This window comes from Alligator sinensis, unplaced genomic scaffold (genome assembly GCF_000455745.1).
Source record: "Alligator sinensis unplaced genomic scaffold, ASM45574v1 scaffold983_1, whole genome shotgun sequence".
NCBI classification, from domain to species: domain Eukaryota; kingdom Metazoa; phylum Chordata; order Crocodylia; family Alligatoridae; genus Alligator; species Alligator sinensis.
The window spans coordinates 924,286-946,690 of NW_005842015.1; the positions used below are offsets into that span (position 1 = coordinate 924,286).

The 22,405-nt window shown below is 45.1% G+C and overlaps 1 protein-coding gene across 8 annotated transcripts in view; it reads left to right on the top strand.

Moving 5' to 3' along the window:
• Positions 1–22,405, top strand: part of PTPRJ (protein tyrosine phosphatase, receptor type J) — a 171,455-nt gene that overhangs the window by 70,662 nt on the left and 78,388 nt on the right. The window lies entirely within an intron of this gene.

Sequence of the window (22,405 nt, forward strand, 5' to 3'; positions counted from 1 at the left end):
GAAAGAGGGGGGCAGATCAATGTGCCCTGTGGTGAGGGAGGGAGTGAGTGGGGCAGGGGCAGACGTTGCCTATGCGGGGCATGGGACGAAGCTGCGGCTCATCCAGGAGGCACCAGGGGGGCGGGGGCGGCACCAGCTGGGGTTTGCACCCCAGGAGAGCATTGGGGGGTGGGGGCAGCGTATGTCCCTGAATCTGCATAGGTTGGGCGGGTGGGCTGCAGTTGTGGGTTGGAGCCAGGGCTGCTCTGGGCTCTTCTCAGTGGGGGCTGGGCTTGGGGTGCTGGGAGGAGGGGCTATGGGAGGGGGGCTACAGCAAAATTTGAGGTGGCTGCAGGCCCCTCCCCCATAGCCCCCCCTCTCAGCACCACTGCCGCCTATCCTGAGCCCAGACCTCTCTGAGAAGAGCTAGGCGCAGCTGCAGCACGCCTGCCCCATGCATATCTGGGGGCATACCTTCCCCATGCCCTCCTGGGGTGCAAGAAGCAGTGGGAGCTGTGCCCCCCTCCCCCTGGCTGGGCAGCATCTGCCTCTGCCCCACTCCCTCCCTCACCTTGGAGGGCATTGATCTGCCCCCCCTCCCCTGCCACCACAACAGATTCACCAGCTGCATGCAGCTGTATCGGAAATTGGATCAGTATTGGCCCATATGCCTCCTTAAAAATCGGCTGTCGGTATTGGCCCCCAAAATCTCTTTTGATACACCCCTATAATTTTCCTTTGGAGGCTTGATCTGTTGGGCTGTACTGCTGCACTGCTTGAATCTGACAGCATGTAGGACAAAATGTCCCAATGATGAAGCTTATGTATGGTGAATATTGTGTGCACTACTTAAGCCTTCCTTAAGCTTTCTTTTAAAGCTTTACATTGGACTTCAGGTACATGAAAGCCTACTCTTCATCTCTGTACAGGGGTGAATTTTATTCATACCCTTCTTGTATGTATTTTTTGGTAGTCAGTTGCTTGAAAGACATAGTTAATTGGCTTTATTTTTCCCTTTGTGTGTGTGTGTTTGTTTGTTTGCTTTTTACTTACTTTAAATAGACCTGCCAGATAAACAAGCTTTTGAGTCTTAGAATAAGTTGGTCAGTGATGTTTGATCTGTTTTTGTTTTTTTGCTTTTGTTTTTTAAATCTAAATATATCTTAATGAATTTGATTTCTGTTTTTTATAAAGTAAGAATCTTCAATGATGCTGTGCTGAGTGAAACATGATGTGCTGGTTCTTTTATGCTTGTCACTTTGATTCAAGCTCTGTAACAGAGTTGGCAGCTAAATATAAATTATACACTTTTGACCACTAAAGGGCACTTCATTCCAAAGAAATCTTGGGTCTTTCCTAAAAATTGGTATTGTGTAAGTTTAAAAAATGCAGTAATTTGGTTCCATTCTGGCTTTAAGAAGCTGCTGCTAGGATATCTTGGTCTCTACCTTGTTTACAGTTTGGTTAATATGTATCAATATTAATAGATAACTAGGAGTAACCATATATTTCTTTGAAATGCTGACCTTAGTAAATACTTAAGGCCTCTCATTGAATTTTAGATTGCAAAAAGAGAGAGACAAATGCACAGCCATCCAAATGAAAGAGTAGCTTGCCAATCTGTCAGTTCCTGGCCCAAATTCCTGAAAAAGGAAAAAAAAATCTTGTTCTTTCTAAGTGCTTGTAATGCTTTGCCATTGTTAACGTGTACCGTAATGATTGCTATCCACCACAGAGGCTACAAAAACAATGCCCAGCATGTCAAAAGGTCTAGAAATAGCTTAAATGCTTCTGAGAGAGCAATTTAATACAATAATTTACATAAAGGGAAGTGAAGCTACAAAAAGCAACATTATCATGAATTGTTTTCTTTTCTTAGATAAAATGTTAGACTGATCTCAGAAGTGTCATACCTTTTCTAGGTTCAAAATCAGGTCATCCATGCCACTTGATTGTGTGGCATTTCTGTAGTTTTGCTTGGATCAGCGCTGTCTGTCTCATGCTCCGTGGGCCTCTTGAGGCCCACAAGGGGTTATATTGTGGACCCTGGACTCTCACCCAGCTGCTTCCCCTCTATCACTAGCTCAGTAGTTTTCAACCTGTGGTCCAGGGCCATGCTGGGTTTGGGGAGAGTGGTTGTGGGGAAATGGAACTGTGTGGGGCAGAGAGACTATGCCCTAAGGCAGAGCTTTCCAAACTGTGCCGCGACACATTAGTGTGTCGGCGGCAGTGTGTAGGTGTGTCGCGTGAAATGCAGAAAATTTTGCGGAAGGGCACTGCGGAGCTCCCTTATTCGCGTCTGCTTCCCTTGGCCCCTCCCCCGGAACTGAATTACTGTGTCGCGAAATGATGCATGTCTAAAAAGTGTGTCACCAACATGAAAAGTTTGGAAAGCTCTGCCCTAAGGGGAAGCAGTGGGGGTGGCACCCAGTGCAGGACTGGTGGTGGGGTGCCTGCATGCCCATGTGTTGCAGCAGGGGGAGGGAGTTGCATCTTCCTGGTCCAACCATGGGAGGGTCCTGTACAGCATGAGGCCTGGTGGCCTATGGCTCACCTGGTGCAGCCCACATGGTAAGTGGCCCAGGGCATGTAGTTCCCAGGGACTTGGAAGTTGGACAGCCCTGGTTTAGATTAAAAAATTGTAGATTTGTACACTGCCAAGTGCAGTAATAAAATCAGAGAAGTTAATCATCTTGGAGCTGTGTTGAGCTTTCCCCATCCTGAAAAACTGCCTGAATAAAGCCCACAGGCAGAATTTGATCTATTCTTACCAAAAGCTATTGGGGTGGAAGTGGGGGAATGAGAAATTTAATTTGTTACTGTAGCACAGGGGTGGGCAATTATTTTGGGCAGGGGGCCGCTTACTGAGTTTCGGCAAGCCATCGAGGGCTGCGTGACAGGCAGCTCAGGGCAGATAAAAAATTTAGAAAATTAACATTAAGGGGCCCTGCGGTCCGGGTAGAATGGCCTGGCAGGCTGCATCCGGCCCCCAGGCCGCATTTTGCTCACCCCTGCTGTAGCATAACACATGGAAAAATGTCACAAGGTGAATGTCACAACTTTAAGAATGACAGTTGTCACTGTCATTTCTTCCCAACTATTGTTAAAAGTGATATAGGATGATTGCACCTGATAGTGAGAGTTCAAAACTTTTTTCTTAAATATGTTTATCTTTGCACGTTTGACAGCAGTTTGTGTAGAATCAGTTTCAGTTTCTTCTGCATGGCAAGTCCTGTGTACCTACTTCTTCCAGGAACAAGGAAGTGAAAGCATCTTAAAACAGGTGATTGAGAGAGAATCCAAAAGCAATGACGAGATTCAGGGATAGCTGTAGCAACTGAAAACACTTTAAACTTCTTATAATGGTTAGATGTCAAGCTGACAGTGCGACTTTTAATCTGAAAGTATAATAATATAGAGATCAGGGTATACTGGGCTAACTTGTATTTTAGCTTTACATACAAGTACAAATTGGGGTGATATGACACATTTGGCATATGGTAAAATAGAAATTCTACTTTTTTATAATGCTTCTCACTGAGACTCAATAAACAAAGTGAAATGAACTGCTGTACTTTGTAATCATAAATTAATGTATGTGGTATTTTGTGTTGTTGGAGGTGTGTGTGTATACACTATAGATATAGATATATATCTATATAGATATAGAGAGAGCTCTATATATAGATAGTTGGAGATGTGTGTTATTTATATATATCTATAGATCTAGCTATAGATCTACAGATCTATATGTATATATAGTATTACTAATTCTTTTATTTGATAAAAATGAGTGATTTTTCAGTAGGCACAAGCAGGCACAGTTATTGCTACCATATCTCTAAATTCATAGCCTTTGTATGATTACAAGGACCTTGTTAATTTAATAACTTTTTTCTGCAATTAGTTTTCTTGGATTGTTTGAAAACAGGTTCAGTAACTCACTTTAATTTGGAAGGCACTTGTCATCTCTTTCAATGTCTGAAGCTCAGTTCAGCTGCTGCTTCACAAAGTCATTTATTTCCAGCTTGAGAAGAACTGCAGTATATTTCGGAAACATCTACCACTTCTCTATAATCATAGTTCTAGTTTTTAAAAACAGAAGCCTCTTCAACTAAGTTTCAAAGAAAGTAAATTATTAATAAAAATACTTATCTTGTTTGGAGCCTTTGTATACAACTTTTAAAAGCTGAGTGATTGATTTAGACTGGAAAAAAGGAGCAGTATAGCTCAAAGTTAAATATTTTCTAAATTAATCAGCTTCTGCAGAGATCTTTGATAGATTTTTTTAATGTAAGGTTGTTACATGTTATTTAGATGCAACTAATGTTGCAGCAATAAAAACACACCCTGAAACACAGAGGTATATGGAAAGAGGGTTGGAGAAAATTCTCATAAGTTTCCACACTTCATTTCCTTTCCCATTACCTTTTTGAGAGCTAGGAATTTCATCAGTCTTTACATCTTTAATAATATGCTGTCTGATACCTAGCTAATCGGAGCATCATAAGTTCTCTTGACTAAGAATCGCCTCATTTTTCATACCATTGTTGGTGCTTCCATGCCCAAGGAACCAAGAATGTAGATTTTGCATTTTCATGATTGTGGCTTGACCAAGCCCCCTGCCAGTATAAAAGCCATGGATGGAATCCAAGAAGGATCCTTTTATTTAAAGTTTTGTTTTTTTTTTTAAACATTCCAGTAGAGCAGTAGTTCTCAGTGTTTTAGTGAAATACCTGGCAAAATGTAGCCCTAAATCCACTTTTAGTCCTATTTATGGTATTGTAGAAAGAATAAATAAAATATTGGAGCTAGCAAAAATAAGGCCACTAAATTTCCACCTCCTGTCTTAAAGCTTTTCTGTTGTACTCTTCTATTTCCCTCTTCTCATGTTACTACACAGGGGAAGGTGGACAGTTTGTTTCAAAACTAACTGGTAGGAAATACCAATGGTGCAGTATTAGTGGCAGTTAATTTGAAGATCCTAATGTACTTTTTCTGTCATTAATAAAAACAATGTAGCTGTAGCAGCCACTAGCAATAATCACCTAATGAAGTATTTTGCATCACAGTTCCCGAATGGTTCATTCATCTTAAAGTTGTTGCTAGCTTGAAGTATTTTGTTCCTCCTATGAACACATAATCCTCTCCAGAAACACTGTATCCAGATTGTGATAGTTACTTAGGATTTCTTTCTCATAGGTGACACTGGAGGTTTTTGCATATATGACTGTACCAGCAAAGTATTTCCAGCGATGAAGGAAATGGCATGTATACTGTAAGTGTTAGAGTGAAAGGAGCTATGAGGTTTACGGATTTTTATCTAAACCAGGTGATTCATCTGCTTCATGAATTTTAGTCAAGTCATTGAACCGTTCTTGCCTCCTTTGGGCCATGCTGGGTGGAGAAAGAGAAAAGTTTCGGTGGAATTAATAATTATTCTGTTACAGACGTCGTACTTATGGGAATCTATGGAACATGCCCATCTCTTCTTGGGGGTCAGCTGGCAGGGCGGTTGACGAAGAGTCTCACTTTCAGATAGGTTGGCAGCTTCATTTCCTTCACCATCTATTTGAAACTACTAGTATCTCATCACAGACAAAGAGTAAACTAATTTTTCTCAAGGGATGTGTTGTTGTGAGTTAACATGAAGGCTCTAGATTCTGCACCTTTATCTCTGCAACTGAACATTTGTCTGCCCTCAGACCACTTGCAATGTTCTTAAACATTTTCTCAAAGCAAATCAATATCAAACCTGGTGTTCTGCTCATGTGACAGTGACCAGCTTAATCAGTAAGTTCCTACTGCTTTTTTCAAAGAGGAGCATTCCAAATCACTGCTGTCTGGAACATGTCTTATGCTTTTGATGGAGCAAATCCAGTTGATGCAGTGTTAGAGAGGATAGATCTGGCTCCTGGAGGACTGGCAAAGTGCTTCCATGGGGCTTACTATCAGTAGAGCTGGACTTTTAGTAGCAATGACTGGAATTCCTGCTCCGCTTAAATTTCACCGGTGTAAACAAACCTAAAGGGTTGGATGGTGGCTGGTGACTCAGAACTAAGAAAGAGGCAATACTTGAAGGACGTGGCTTTTTCGTTACAGAGGAGTAAAAATGATTTTACACTTGTTACAGAGATGTTATATATGCTGCAACAAAAACAGCTATTGCATGTTACTAACCGCAAGTGCTCAAAGATAAGGAGTCGTTCCCTTTAAAAATCATGAAATTAGCTTAAAAACCATGAGACTTCTTCTTTTTAAAGAAAAAGACTGTTTTGAATGGTGTTTTATTTGATTTAACAAGAAATGTCTTTGTTTCCTCTTTCTTTCTCTCTTTTTTTTTTTTTTTTTTTTTTTTAATACATAATTATGCTTTCAATCAATTCAGTGGGGTTTTGCAATTGACCGTAGTGTGAACAAGTATCTTTGCATTTGCCAAAATCCATTGATTTTTCTTAGTATTGTCCTGTCACCATATTTTCTCTGGTCATGGATGCAAATTATTAAGGGAGTGGCTGATTTTTCAGGGGTCCCTAAAAGGAAGGTTTCAGATGAGGATAATTGAGGACTGTAATTTCCTCAGGGATGTGATGAATTCTTCAGACTTCAAATCCAAGACTTCCCTCTCTGAAAGTGATGTTGCACCTCAAGCAGAAGTTATAGACAGTGTGTGGGCCGGGAGCGACCTGAGCCCTTTTCCGCGCTGCACGCGGGCTGTGGCCAGCAGCCCGGGCACGCCGGGTTGGAGAGGGAAGGCCGTCTAGCTGGAATTAGGCACAAACGCGTAGCGGTAGTTTAAAAGATTGTTTACTTGCAGCGAGATGGCAGTGGTGCAGGCTGAAAACTTGCTTAAGTTGCGGTTACAGACGGGAAAGAAGAGAGGCGGACAAGAGTTCTAGACTCGTGAACTCTGGCCCAATCCGGCTGAAGGCTCTGAACACGCGAGCCCGTCGTGTCAACCGAAGAAAGTACTCGTCCGGAAGAGCTCTGAATAAACTCACACGAAGTTTGCTAGGCTCCGTGGGTCCTTCTGCTCACTCATTCACACAGAGTACGTCTAGGAATCTATCGGCGACGGGGAGAGGCTAGAGGTTGATCAGACCTCCATTGCCTGCTTGAAATGCGCTGGGTCTGCGGAAACCACTCAAGCCTTTTATACGGCTAGCAAGCCAATCACTAGCCGCCACATGTGAATAATTTAGAACTGGCCAATAATGGAACTCGAATTAGCATACAAATGGCGGGAACTCTTTGCAACGAGCATTTCTGTGCTGCAACAAAGAAATGCACCCTGCAAAGAAAGCTTCAAATTGGCGGGAAATTCTCCCTTGCACCGGGGTTCTCTTTTGCAGCAGAAAACTCCACCGTGCAAAGAAGCTGCAATTTAGCGGGAACAATGTAGCAGTGCCGAAGCACACACAAACAAAAATCACACCCTTTGGGTTGTGACAGACAGAATACAGGAATTTCTCTGGCCTGTGTTATGCAAGGGGTCAGACTAAGGCCAGGTACAGACATTACATGTTTACTGGTACAGGTCAGGGGTTTTCAACCGGGGGTACTTGAGATGGCCTTAGGGGCTACTTGCCCCTTTTGCTGCTGTCATGCCACTGGCACGCTTGCTGATTGGCCGTGGGGGGCCCCTCTCCCCCATGCTTGTCAACTGGCTGCCGGGGGACTCCTTCCTTCTCAACTGGCTTCTGAGGGTACACTAACCCAGAAAGGCTGAAAACCCCTGACTTAGAGTTTTGGTGAGCTGTTGTGGGACAGGTCAGCACCACATCACCTGCCCCCACAACAGCTCACCAAAATTCCTTAAGTGGCCCCTGTGGGCAGGGCACACTCAGCTGGACAGATGGGATGGGGCTGCAGGGAGGTGGGGAGCAGCATCTGGAAGGGGAATAGACAGGCAGCGAGCAGCGTCCAGGAGTGAGATGGATGGGCACCTGGGACTGGGGCTGGGATTAGGATTGAGGGGTGTTGACAATGCCGGGCCAGGACCTGGGACATAGTTGTGTTGCAAGATTCGCTCTCCACATTGACAGATTGTGACTGGCCCAAGCCAGGAGGAGGGCAGAGCACACACCTGTGACCTAGTGCCCACTGCTCTCACCCCAGCTATTCCATTCTGGCCATCTTGCCCTCCTGGGTCAGGCCAATCTGATCTGTCACATGGGGAGTAGATCACGCCTCTGCCCTGGGCCCAGACCCTGGCCCCATGCTGTCAGTGCCCACAATCTCGATCTGGGCCTTAGCTGCCTGTCCTATTCCCAGATACCTCTCCCTGCCTGTCTACGACCCTATCCCATTTTTCTAGCTGAGCATGCCCTGCCCGTGAGGGTCCTGGGCTAGTCTCCATGTAGACCCCATTCACCTGCTCTGTCCAGCACCCCCAGTGGTGGCTACAGGGTAGACAGGTCAGGGTGCCCAAACAGTGGGACCAGGCCCAGTGGCAGCAGTGGTGGCAGGTTGAAGGAGCCGCCAGGGTTGCTGGGTAGTGGAGTCCAGCCACCATACTCCCTCAGCCTTACTGAGTGCCCAAGGGCACCAGAACCAGCCGCACAGACCATGGCTCAGGCTGTCTCCAGACCTGGGCTGGGTAGGACTGAGGAACCTGCTGCAGGCCAGATAAAATCCCTTGGTGAGCTGGATCCAGCTCGCAAGCCATATTTTGCCCACCCCTGTTATAAACTCTCAATGGAGACAACCATCTTAGTCAATCCTGTAATTTCATCAGTTTGCTCTAATGTTAACAGTTACTTAGCTTTGCAAATTCATTAATGCTAGCCAGCATTAAACTTGATCTGCCAATTAAAAATAAATTCCTCGACAGCAACATTTAAAACATTCTTTTCCAGCCTAACTATGTAACAGTGAACTTATTAAGCCTTATAGCCAAGATAAGTGTTGAATGATACTAAAAAAAAATATTAGTCTTCTGACTTCTTGTTAGGCAACCAAATATAAGTTAAAGCAGAAGCCATTTTAAGAAGAAATGTGCTCCTGTTTTGCACAGAGCTATAGCACAGGGGTTATCAACCTTTTTTAGGGAGTGTACCCCTTCTGGTGCCAGTGGACAGATGCAGAGCGAGGGAGGAGGGAGGGATGGGGCTTGCACATAGCAGTGGGTAGTGGTTGCACATACAGCTCCATGGGCTGTTGATGGGCCTCAAGCTCGGCCAATCATGCACTGCCTGTCAGCAGCCCACGGAGCCGCATGTGCGAAGTACAGTCGCGCGGGGTGGTGTATGGCAGTGCTCTGTCCCCGCCCACCCGTGCATACCCCCAGCACCTTTCCAAGTACTCCTGTGGGTATGCGTACTCCCAGTTGACAACCCCTGCTCTAATTGGTCCTTTAGCCCAAATAATTGCCCACCCTTGGCTTACACCCTCCCTCCCCCTGTAACTTATCCTCATTTTAAGTGCCACATAACATTTGATCCAAGTTACCTTTGGCTCCCTGATGTGCAGAGAGACATGAACTACTGTCTTGTATAAAGAATGGCATTTGTTGTGCAAAATTTAAAAAGAAAACATTTGTGTCTCATGTCAGGTGAGTTTTGAACCCTTGAAATTTCACAGTACTGCAGAGATTTAGAGTAGGGATTGGCAACCTTTTTGCCACTGCAGGATGCTGCCTGTAACCCAGTTTTAATTGTGGGCCACAAATCTCCACACCACCTGGCAATAGCAGATGTTATGGAGAGACAAGATGGAAAGAGGCAGGCAGTAGGAACCTAAGGACACCTCTGCTGCTCTTACTGGAGCATGCTGCTGATATTTTTCCCCAAGCTGCCATGAGCCAGATCAGTCTTTTCATGGGCAGAATGTGCTTGCAGGCCGTGTACTGCAGACCCCTGCCTCAAAGCAGTGGTGCTCAAGCATTCTGCCCAGCAGGCTGGATAGGTGGTGCCTGGTTTGTTCATGGACCAGATCTGGCTAGTGGTCCTGATGTAGTGGTGGGCACAGCAAGGCCCTATCCGACCATGTGGAGGAGGGCAGGGGGCAGCCTGGACTTGATCCAACTGCCACAGGGAAGGAGGCTTAGCTCAGCCCCAACCTAGCTCCATGGGGGTGGGAAGGGCCGTGACCCAGCTCCAATCCAGCTGCAGAGCAGGTGTGACATGGCCCAGTCCCACCTGGCCATGCGCAGGAAAGGGAGCATGATGCAGTCCTGATCCAGCTATTCAGGAAGAAGGGAGTGTGGCCTGGCCCTGACCCAGCCATGCAAAGCCTGGTCCCAACCTTCCCTGACCTGGCTGTGAGGGGGGAAAGGGTGTGGCTTGGCTCCAGTCTGCCACACAAGCCATGGGAATTTGGCAGTGGGAGAGAGTGGTACTATAAATTGCTGCTGCATCTCCCTACCGCCAAATGTCCTGACCTGTAGGGAGCCCTGTGGGCCAATTACTGTGGCTCCAGATACTGGATTTGGCCCGTGGGCCAGAGGTCAAGCATCCCTGACTGGGTGTGTCCAGACAAGTGCAGCCGTGCAGTATGTGGTGCTGCAAACATTATTTTTACTCCACAGGGTTAATGCTGACTACAAGTTTTGCCTCATTTTAATTGTGAAATTCAAGTGGAAATAAGCTTCTTATTTCTCCTTCAATAAATACAATGAATACATTTTTGCCCCATTTACTAGGACAAACAAAAGGAAAAAAGAATGCAAAATATTAATTTTAAAAAATGTGCTAATACATGCAGACAGCCAGCTTTAGTATTGCAACATTTACTTATAAATTCACTAGTGTGGATAAAACCAAACTGCTTCAGCAGAGCAGGCACACGTTTGTGACACGACCGAGGTTGCCTAAGCTCTTTGGTGCCCTGGAATTTCAAAGTTTCCTTTTCTGCATCAGCCCTTTCCCCTAATGTGACCCCCAGCTGGTATTTTCATCTTGGAGGCAAGGTCATGTGGCCTGATACTTCTTTCTTGGGGTCTTTGGAGAATGCCAAGTCTATGGCCTTTATGCCTTTCAGGGAGTCTCCAGGTAAGACGCTACAGACTTGCATATATGTCCTCACTTCTCCCCGGCTACCTTCTAATCCAGGGGTGGGCAAAATGCGGCCCACCAGGCCATTCTATCTGGCCCGCGGGGCCCCTAAAAATTTTAGAGAATTAATATTTATCTGCCCCTGGCTGCCTGTCATGCAGCCCTAGATGGCTTGCCAAAACTCAATAAGCAGCCCTCCACCCAAAATAAAATAATTGCCTGCCCCTGCCTAATCTAATGGGGTTTAAGGAGTAGAGGTAAGCTACTGTTATAGCTGTGCATTTGAGTAGCCTAGAGATGAGGATGAGATGTAGTGGGCAGAAACTTGCCTTATAGTCCTTGCAAGGCAATAACTTTTGGAAGGAATTTCTAGGGAAAAGGAATGGACACTTCTGTTTGTTACTTCCTGAAAGACTTGAACATGAAATGAAAGTAAACAAGTCAGAATAAGTTCCAGCGGTACACACAACAGGTTTTTCTGATCAGGGAGTCGGAAGAAATTACTTTTGCTTAATCCCAGAACCAGTTTAAAACACATTGTGGAGATGTCTTGTGGCTTTTTTTGGAAGTTTACCTAAGGGTACAGACAAACGCAAGCATTTTAGCAATATAAAGGGTGCTGATCTAAGCAGTTACTGTACATTTGTTATATTTGCTTGGTTCTGTAGTGATACAAGTGTTGCAAAACTGCTCCAACTTTAACCTTGCTTCGTTTGGGGTCAAAGTTAAGGTGGTCTAGCTCCCCTGTATCACTACAGGCTCATGCAGAGGTAACAGGTGATTCATAACAGCCAGTGTGCACTCCCAAGCAGCAACTTCCCCTCCCCTCTTAAAATGGCTAACAATCTTGTCTGGCTCTGAAAGAGAGTAGAAAATCTCAGGTCTAGAACTGAGATGATTAAAAAAAAAAAATCCTCATTGCCATCTTCCTCATTTCTGCTCTCTTACTCTTGTCATTCCTTCTGGACTTGGGGTTTAGAACCTTATTGATGCCATTCTATCTGGCCCGCGGGGCCCCTAAAAATTTTAGAGAATTAATATTTATCTGCCCCTGGCTGCCTGTCATGCAGCCCTAGATGGCTTGCCAAAACTCAATAAGCAGCCCTCCACCCAAAATAAAATAATTGCCTGCCCCTGCCTAATCTAATGGGGTTTAAGGAGTAGAGGTAAGCTACTGTTATAGCTGTGCATTTGAGTAGCCTAGAGATGAGGATGAGATGTAGTGGGCAGAAACTTGCCTTATAGTCCTTGCAAGGCAATAACTTTTGGAAGGAATTTCTAGGGAAAAGGAATGGACACTTCTGTTTGTTACTTCCTGAAAGACTTGAACATGAAATGAAAGTAAACAAGTCAGAATAAGTTCCAGCGGTACACACAACAGGTTTTTCTGATCAGGGAGTCGGAAGAAATTACTTTTGCTTAATCCCAGAACCAGTTTAAAACACATTGTGGAGATGTCTTGTGGCTTTTTTTGGAAGTTTACCTAAGGGTACAGACAAACGCAAGCATTTTAGCAATATAAAGGGTGCTGATCTAAGCAGTTACTGTACATTTGTTATATTTGCTTGGTTCTGTAGTGATACAAGTGTTGCAAAACTGCTCCAACTTTAACCTTGCTTCGTTTGGGGTCAAAGTTAAGGTGGTCTAGCTCCCCTGTATCACTACAGGCTCATGCAGAGGTAACAGGTGATTCATAACAGCCAGTGTGCACTCCCAAGCAGCAACTTCCCCTCCCCTCTTAAAATGGCTAACAATCTTGTCTGGCTCTGAAAGAGAGTAGAAAATCTCAGGTCTAGAACTGAGATGATTAAAAAAAAAAAAATCCTCATTGCCATCTTCCTCATTTCTGCTCTCTTACTCTTGTCATTCCTTCTGGACTTGGGGTTTAGAACCTTATTGATGTTGGCTTCCATTTGATACAGCAAGTAGAAATGTACACTGGCTAAATGGCACTACAAACTAATGGTAACATGATTTTGGACCTAGTCATTCTCATAAAGGTAATAAGTCATAATTTTCTAGATCTCTTCCTATAAATATCTTGCTTTTAAATACACATTGAAAAAATGCAACAAACTTAAAAACAACATGGAAGCAGAGCATCACAATTTATTGGCTCGTTGTCTAGATGACACGTTAAACAGCACCCCATGGAACAAGGATTAAAAGGATTGGCTGTGAGGTTCAATTTAAATGCTGTTCACTCATATTTTATTTCTGAGCACGTTAGTATCCAAGAGCTACCCTGGCCTACCATTGCACTGCTAGAAAGAAATCTGACATCAAATTGGCTGGAGAATGTTGTATAAGCTACAGATTCATGCTTTAAGCCCCGGTGTTAAACTTGCCTCCTGCCACAGACCAGATGAAGACCATGGGGCTCCTTGCTGGTGAGATCCAGCCTAGGGCAAGGGGTGGCTCTGGCAGGAGCAGCAACTCCAGCTGCAGCCTTCCACCCAGTGCTTGCAGTGGTATCTCCAGTTTCTGTTGCATGCTGAGCATGCCCCATGCTGGAGCTGGAACTGCTACTGCTAGTTTGTTTCATGGCAAGGTGGTAGCTCTGGCATTGGGCATGGGGCATGCAGCAGCAGCAATGGGGTCTGCAGCCAAGGAGCTGGGGCTGTAGTGGGTGCCGATGGGTGATATGGCCGGAGGGCAACCAGGACTCTTTCAGCCTTTGCTCATCTTCCTGCAGCCAATCACCATAGACCAGCTGATCTACTAGCACCCAAGGGCACCAGATTCTGCAGTAAGTTGCATTCCCCCAGCTAAGCCCCTTAACTTCCTGTGACCTGTTGGTATCCCAGCAGGTCAGATGCAGTCTGCATATTTGACACTCTTGCTTTAAGAAGTAGAAAGTGGGGGTTTTTTGCTAAAATTTTAATCTGTTCAGTAGTAGTATTTAATTTTGATGTGGCGTGAGTGGAAAGTTAACTTGCATAATGCTTTTGTTTACTTAATGCCTGTTTATAGGGCAGCTTTACATGTCCTCTGGAGTGGCTCTTGGGAGCCACTCTAATTAAAACAACGACAGCATCTTGTATATTTAGCATCCAGTGCTTCAGAATGGTGGTGGGGTGCTTTAACTAAAGCTCATTTGACGAACTTTAGTTAAGGAGCCTTGCCACCGTTTTGAAACGTGGAGACGCTGAATACGTGTAACGTTGAGGCTGCTAAAGTGTTCTAATTACACTGTAATAATGCTCAACGTGAGCTGGAGCGCATCTCTTAAAGTGAGAAGGTGCTATTTTAATGCAGCTGGTTTTATCACTATGGGCACCTATGTGCCTGATGCCTGCTCCAACACTCTAATAGGACGTGTCGGAGCAGGCATTGGGCACATGTATTGGTGGCCATAGTGATGAAACCAGCTATATTAAAATGGTACCTTCTCACTTTAACAGATGTGCACCAGCTCATGTTGAGTTACCTTTCATTCCTCTAATTTACTTATAAAAAGGATCAGATACTTTTGAACTTGGTTGTTAGGATGTTGCTTCTTGCAGGTCTTGGGGTTCTGGGCTATTTTGAGACCTGAGACAGAAGCAGACTTTTGGTCTAAAATATTTGGCCTGCAGACTCAATATGTTGGAGTTTTTAACCAGAGGTGCAATGAGCAATTTTTGTATCTTTGGTATCAGCATGGTTGGGCTGGGCTGGCAGTGCTGGCGGTGGCCAATACAGCAGCAGCAGTCTGCGCCATTCTTGTATAGTGTCTGGCACTAGTGTCCTCCTTGCCCACCTGTAGATTATGCTTCTACTCGTATATGGTGGCACAAGTGCTACATCCATGAATGTTGTTGTAAAGAAGAGAATGTAAAAGAGAGGTAGGTCCTTTACAGGCAAACTCCAGAAAATACAGTTGTTGACTTTTACCTACAGTTGTTTGGACTCAAGTGTTTTCCAAGAGAGAAGAGAAGCATAAGGCGGAAGGGACCTCAAGGTTTCTCTGGTCCAATCTCCTGCATGAATGCTATTCTAAACCATCCCTTTCCAGTGTGTATCCACCTCCACTCTGGACAGGGATGGTTTAGCTGCTGGGCAGCCTGTCACACTGTGTCACTGTTTTAACTTAAGGAATTTTTTCCTGAGAACTAAGCCACTGATATTTAAAATAATTGCTTTATGTCCTGCCCTTTGCGCAAGGGAGAACAGTTGTTCTTTCTCTCCTTTGTGGCAGCCTTTTCAATATCTGAAAGCAGCTATAGTTCCCTCCCTGATCTTTCTCTTTCTCAGAGCTAAACATATATATAGCTTCCCTATCCTTTCCTCACTGGGTTTGTCTTCCAATCCCTTTTTTAATTTTTGGCGCCTGCCTCTGGACCTCCCCAACTTCTCTACATCCTCCTTAAAATGTGGAGCCCAGAGCTGCACACAGTACTCTAGTTGAGACCTAAACAGTACCAAGTAGAGTTGGTACCATTACCTTCTTTGTTTTACACCTAATGCTGCTGTTGATGCAGCCTAAGATTACCTTTTGCCTTTTTTTACTGTCATTTGTTTTGACTTCGCATTGAATTTGTGATCCAGATCTTTCTCAGAATGTTACTGGCCAGCTAGTTATCACCCATTCTGTATTTGTGCATGTTCCTAGTAAGGATCATACTGCATTTAATGCCACTTTTTACTGCAGTAGCAGATATCTGGAAGGGAAAAGGTTGGGAGAAACAGAGAGGCAAACAGCAAGAAACTTCAAACTTTTCAATAAAAAGTAAGTGATTTGTGCTGGGTACCCCAGTCCCATTTTAGGAATGACTATAGCTTTGGGAAGGACAAAGCTTTGGAGGTCTTCAGGTCTCCATTGTCTCAAACCAGTGAAAGTCTTGCTAACGTAGTGGCAGTCTAGAATGAAATCTCTCTGGATTCACAAAAGGAAGAAGTGACTCTTTTTTTTAATGTACATTTCTGTTCATGTCCAAATTCTGACCTCAACTTGGCTGTGAGTAAAATAAAAAACCAGCCCACCCCTAGCTTGTCAGTTCCTCCTTCTTCAATTCAGAGAAGTTCCTGGCTTACTTCAAAGAATCTGCTTCAAAGACTTCAGACAGTCACTGAGCAGCTAGGGCTTAAATTGAAGGTGCCAGCTTCAGCAAAGATACCAGTGCCTTAGCTTCTTGAGGATTCCACTGCTGTTTTTCTGGCACTTGAATAAAGCAGAACAAAATGAGGTGGGGAAGGAACAAAGTCTGTATAACAAAGTATATATGTTTCTGAGACGGGGAACACAGGTTTTCTTGGTACAAAGCAGTCATAATTTCATTGTCAGGGCAGGCAGTGTAACGGGCCAATCCAGCCTTGACAAAATGCTCTGTAGGCCTAAAAGAGTGGATGCAGAAAGCCTGTTAATGCATCAGTGATATTAGGAACTTCCTGGGTCAGACTTGGGAACCATTTTAGCTATTATTCTTTCCCCAACAGCCATCAATACCAATTGCTTCACAGGTTGGTATATAAACTTTGCAGTAGACAGATGTAGGGAGCAGACTATCTCATATTATTACTTATCCTAATCATTAGTACACAGAAATTGTCTTAAAGCCTGAAGCATGAGGTTCATTATTCCTCCTACAATTTCTACTAGCAGTCACTGTTCCAGCTTTGCAAATTCTCTCTCTTTCTTTCTCTCTCAAAATCCAATCCTTTTCTTGTAATTTAATTTGTTGGCCTCTCTGACTTCCTGGGCCAGTGCCATCTTTGGGATAACTATGTGAGCTATGAATATGTGTTCCTTTTCACTGGCTTTGAATTTGCTGTCTTTCGTTTTCATTCAATGCCCTCTTGTTCTCGTATTCTTTGGCAGGGAAAACAGCACCTCCTTTTGGTGAAGCCCAAATAGGAATTAAACTTGTCTCATCCTTGGTGAGAGCACCCATTTGTCCTCTGCAGGGTTGAATCTATTGAGATGCACTGAGCTTTTTGGTGCAAGAGAACATCCTTTTTTTGTCACCTGGCATTTGCTTACATCATTCTTAATGATATATAGTGAATTTTAAAAATTATGTATTTGGGGGACTTTCAGATGTCATGCATGAAAAAAGACATCAAGGTGCCTGCAAGAAACAAGTTTAGTAGACCTAGCAGGAGCTTAATTTATTATAATACTGCAGAGGAACGCGTGTCAACTATTGTTTTTAAAATAAGTCATTAACTTTCTCTTATAGAAATAGGGACAAAGAGATTTTTAATTTCTTTCTGGTGGTAGCATGTAGATAAATGGAAGCTGGCAGTGAAATACTAAATCCTGAAATGTGCTGAATATTTGCAGCTCCAGTTGGAATTACGTGTGATGGATTTACCAATAACAGCTTGGTGCATCCGGGCTTGGAGAATGTTCAGTGTGATTGGTGGAGCTTGGTAACAACTGGGAGGGGCTTGCCCCACCCCTACCCAGGGTGAGGCAGAGAGCCCTGGACCTGGTTTAAGCCTGCACTCTTCAGGTCCAGCAGAACTTTGCGGGGCGGAGCCTCTGAAGAGAATAAAAGGAGCTGTGTGCCCAGTGCACTGGATTTGCAACAGGGGATGATGAAGAGAACAGAGCTTAGAAGGGCTGGGAGAGCTGCCCAGTGGGGTGAATGCAGTTGCCTCTAAAGAGCTCCTGAAGACTTCCAGTAGCAGCGGGGAGCAGGGGTTGGCTCTGGGTCCAACACTCAGTGTGCAGTGAGGTGAGACCCTGGGAGTGATGCCAGGCAGCTTGAGTCTGCAACCCCGGCATGAGGCCCTAACCCTTGGCCCATGGCCAGGCAGCAGTGCAGTCGATGTTGCCTGGAAGGCCCCGCGCAGATTGAGCCCTGATGCTGCACGAGGAGGGCCGCAACTCCAAGCCCCAGCAGAAGGCGGAGCCCTCGGTGCACATGATGGTGCACAGGGCCAGAAGGGCCCTGGACCGTGATGCAGGCAACGCTGCACAGCAGGTTCAGGAGGGGGCCGAGCCCTGGTGCCTTTACGAGATGGGCCAGGCTCCCAACCCCCTACAGAAGACAGAGTGCTCAATGCATGCAATGGTGCACAGGGTCACCTGGGGCAGCGGCCCCAGGGGAGCCAGGGCCTGGTAGGCCTCGCATGTGAGGAGCACATCAGCGGAGGAGATGAGGACCACCCATTCATGCCCCCAGAGTCGTGAGTTGCTGAGGAAAGGATTCCTACAGGGAGGCGAGCTACCCTAGCTGTGAGGCAGCTTATTCACGGGGAAGCTGGAGCTGGAAGGAGCTCCCAGGTCTGGGATTCTCTTAGGGAGATGTCCTTTGGACCTGCCATAGGTCTGGGAAGTATGGAGGGTCTTCTCTGTCTTTGACTGTTGTTTAGCTGTATTTATTTGTGCTTACCTGCACTTATCCAGTGTTTATCTATTTTAGTTCAACTGGCTATCAATGCATTTCTTGAGGCTACCTGAAGGGGTGTACCCTTTCAGCCTTTATTTGCAGGACATAGCTTTATATGATAATTGTATATCTGTATATATGTTTACTAGCCAATTGCCTGTCAAGAATGATGGGGGGGAGCAGGCGGGGACAGAGTCCCATGCACCACCCCCATCCAGGCCTGCTCCCCCCTTCCCTCCTGCTGCTTGAGGTCCTGGCCACCCCTTCCCCCTCCCCCCGCCTCAGTGGCAGGGGGAGGGAGGGGTGGGCCCAGGTCCGATGCTGGGGAGGACTGGGCCCAAGAGTGGGGAGAAACTGGTTCGCCATGGTGGGTGGGAGGAGGGGAGAAGGAGCAGTAGGCTCAGGGTGACCTGGTGGTGACAGCGGGAAGGGAGGAGCCAGCTTGGGGCCAGTGCAGGGGAAGGAGAGGTAAGGGAGGAGTGGGCCCGGGCCCATCATTGCCACCTGCAGGGAGCAGGGCAGGGGGGCACTGGCATCGCGCCCCCCTCCCCCCCCGTTCTGTCCGCTTGGTTGCCACCACCTCCAGGGAGCAGGGCGGGTGGGGTGCAAGGCCTTGCTCCCCTCCTGCCCCCCTGTCCCCTGTGTCCCTGCCATCATGGTGGCGCTCTACTGCGCCACCACCTCCTGTCTGAATGGTTATTTGGACTCTGATAGGCTGTTTCAGTCAGAGCGCGAATAAAGCGTTATGGACAGACAGACAGACAGATTAAGGCTTTTATAGTATTAGAATTAATATTAATTTCATTTAAATGTTGTGTATATGAATAAATCTGTATATAGTGAAGCTATCCCTTGTTCTGGTTTGACTCTATAGGGCAGGAGTAGGCAACGTTTTTTGGCCAGTGCCAAAAAAACCACAGTGTCTACCTTGGAAGGTGCTGGAGTGCCGACATGCCAGAGCCCTGAGCAGCTGTTCGTAGTCTCCCAGCTGCAGCCGGCCCACGGAGCCCAGTCTGCTTGCAGCAGGGCTTGGAGCCGTTGTGGGGAGCGTCCGGGGCTCCGTGGCTGGCAGCAGCTGCTTAGAGCCCAGGCTGGCGGTGGCATGCTGAGCAAAATGACCTTGCGTGCCATGCTTGGCATGCGTGCTGGGGGTTGCTGACCCCTGCTATAGGGAATAGAGGGAACTGGCAGGTATTTTGCAGGTCCATCTCACAGCACTCCTGCCTAGCTACCTATCCCTTCTATTTGGAGAGGGGAGCACATACTTGGGTGCACCCGGGTTACATATGGATATAAAATACTTCCTGCCCTACAGTGACATACGTTATCTGGCTCTGAAAGAGGCATTTGAGGAGAGCTTACCTTTCAAGTGTGTCCGGTAGTCTGGCAGTCAGTTGAATTTTGGCCTGTGCCATTTTTCTGAGATCTTCCTTTGTCTTGTCACTGAGTTGGAACTGAGAGGAATACCACAGGGTGGAGATCTTCCTGTCACTATTGGCAGTCATCTCTTGTGGAAACTAGTTCCACTAAAGAGTGGGGAATGGCGATGAGGGCATATTTGGGGTGGGTTTCTTCCAGATGGCCAGATGTGAAGGTGAAGTCTTTGGGTAAGAAAAGCAGAAGTTCCTTGAAGTTTCCATATGTTAAAACTCAATTAATCCATAACGACAGAGTTGTTACTTGCTCTTCTTTAAATGGGGAAGGGATTAAATGTTTTGATGTGATCTTGGAGGTGCAGGTTTTTGCCTCCTTTTGGAAGATGTGGCAATAGTCTGCAGTTGGAAAAACAGTTTAATGTCTGAAACTAAACAGTGAAACCATTGGATGCCTTGAATAACTACTTATATAATATTCTTGATTACACCTTGAGTTAAATTTGAAATCTAATGAAAGGCATAAGACAGTGGAATATGACTAGACCCTGAAATAAGGCTGACGTCCCCAATGAGCTGTGCCCTGTATATTATAATCAGCAGCTGTTAAGCCAGTCAGAGAGCTACTTTATCCGCTGTCATTGAATGCTGTGGTTCTCATTAGTAAGCTTATTGTTTAGCAGACTTATAGTCATGCTTGTGTGAAAAGTAAAATTGGAAGTTAAAAATAGCAATCAATTCATCCAAATGAACCATACTGTAAATGTCGTCTTCCACTGATGCACACGCATGTCTGACTCATTCAGGAGTGGTTAGTCCCACCCCACGTAGAAGGAAATAATGGTAGTGTTCTTATCATTGTGCCCTGAATATTTTTGAATTGGTAGAATGAACCAACTGGCCTGTGATAGAGGAACCTAACATTATTCTAAAACTTGTTTCAGGGCCTTTCAATGGAGCTGCGATGAAAAATAAATAGGAAGGAAGGAGCACAATTTACACCCCTTTTTTATCATCCTGTTTTCTCACCCAAACACATACTACATGTTTTTACAGCACTTTTCTGTTCCCTGCCTGGGTGGTATGATTACAGTATAAAGTATTAAATTAGAATTGACTAGTGCCCCAGTTTCAGACATGCAATGACTGGATACAGTTAGTTCCATTATCTGTTGGGACAGCAAGCCACTTCCTTTCTTAGTGCATTTGCTTAAGGTAGCACGACTTTTTTAAGTAGTAGGCAAGAAACCCATACAAATCATGGGCTGTTATTTTCGGTTTGGGATTCACTGGTTAGGAGTGCACAAATGATTTGATTTTTATCTGTTTTTTGTTTTTCAGTTGGAGTGCTGAAATGAAGGCAGGGGAGGGACAGGGACAGATTATTGTGTCAAATTAACCTGAACCCTTTTTTTTTTCAGTTTCACCAAAACAAAATGTTTGTCTTGGCGGATTGAAATGTTTATCTTGACACAAAAGGAACATTTTAAATTTGGGCTGCTTGTGTTTTTTTTTAAAGCATCAAGGAAATGAATGGAGGTAGAAGTTCCTCTTTTATCTGAAGTCCAGTGGTTAGAGCATTGTCTGAGCCATGGCAATTCTAGGGTTTAATTCCCTTCTGTCTCTGGGGATTTTCTTTTTCGTTGTATAATATATTGAAGAAACGTGCCCTCACCACAGTATTGCACAGTATTCTGGGTTGGGTGGTTCTCAGTCCTGGCTGTTTATGTTGTTTCACGTTTTATGGACTGTTTAAATGTCTGTTGGACCAGAGAGGTAAGAGAGTTCTCCAGAGAAGTGAGACCTAGAGCAGTGGTTCTCAACCTGTTTTGTATCGGGACCTGTTTGGAAACATCCATGGCCAGTCCCAACTCAGTGCTTTTTACTCTTGACCCACTGCCCCCCACCCCCAGGCCCCAGTCGCCCCAATGTGTGAGGCAGGGGGAGCCCCAAACAACCCCTTTGCAGGCTGGAACTATGCCAGCCTGCAAGGGAAAAGCCACGGTTTCCCACATTTTTCTTCTTTAAAGGGAAGTCCTTTTTTAAAGTTTGTTTCATATAATCTTGCAACCCGTTTCTGGGTCACGACCCATGGGTTGAGAAACACTGACCTAGAGTCAGTTCCCTTCTCTGAAGTGGGCAGAGGAGGGATTTAGACCTGTGGGCTCCATCCCAGAGATGAATGCTTTAACCACTGGGTGGTTGGGTGAACTAGAAGCCAGCACAGTCATGCCATTGTAGTCTTTCTTTCCCTTTGAACCTCCATGTCCTTGGCTTCATATTACATATCTAACAAGGGAAAGTTCTGACATCTCCAAAACAGGCCATTTCAACATTTTTAAACCAAACTCTTTCAGAATTGCATCTTTTTTTCTTTCTCTGAAACGACCCAGCAAATTTTACCACCTAAATTCATTAATCGTTTTGTCTGTTCCAAAACTGTTTTATTCTTTTTTTTTTTTTTTTTTAATGGGTAAATGTTTTCTGAAAAAATGTTCACCCAGTTGTGATGGAATTCCAGGCAGCTTCCCTTGGGGCAGAATTTGGTTTGTTATATGCAATGAGAATCCTAGATTTTGGCATTTTAACATTGCTGATTTGTATATAGCAGATGTAATGTAGGCCTGCCATAAGCAGATTCAACTCCAGGGATCCTGAAATAAACCTCTAAAGGGATTTCCAAGCTTATAGCAATAAAAGAAGAGTCTTGCTGAGGAAGTAGGGACACTAGAAATAGAAG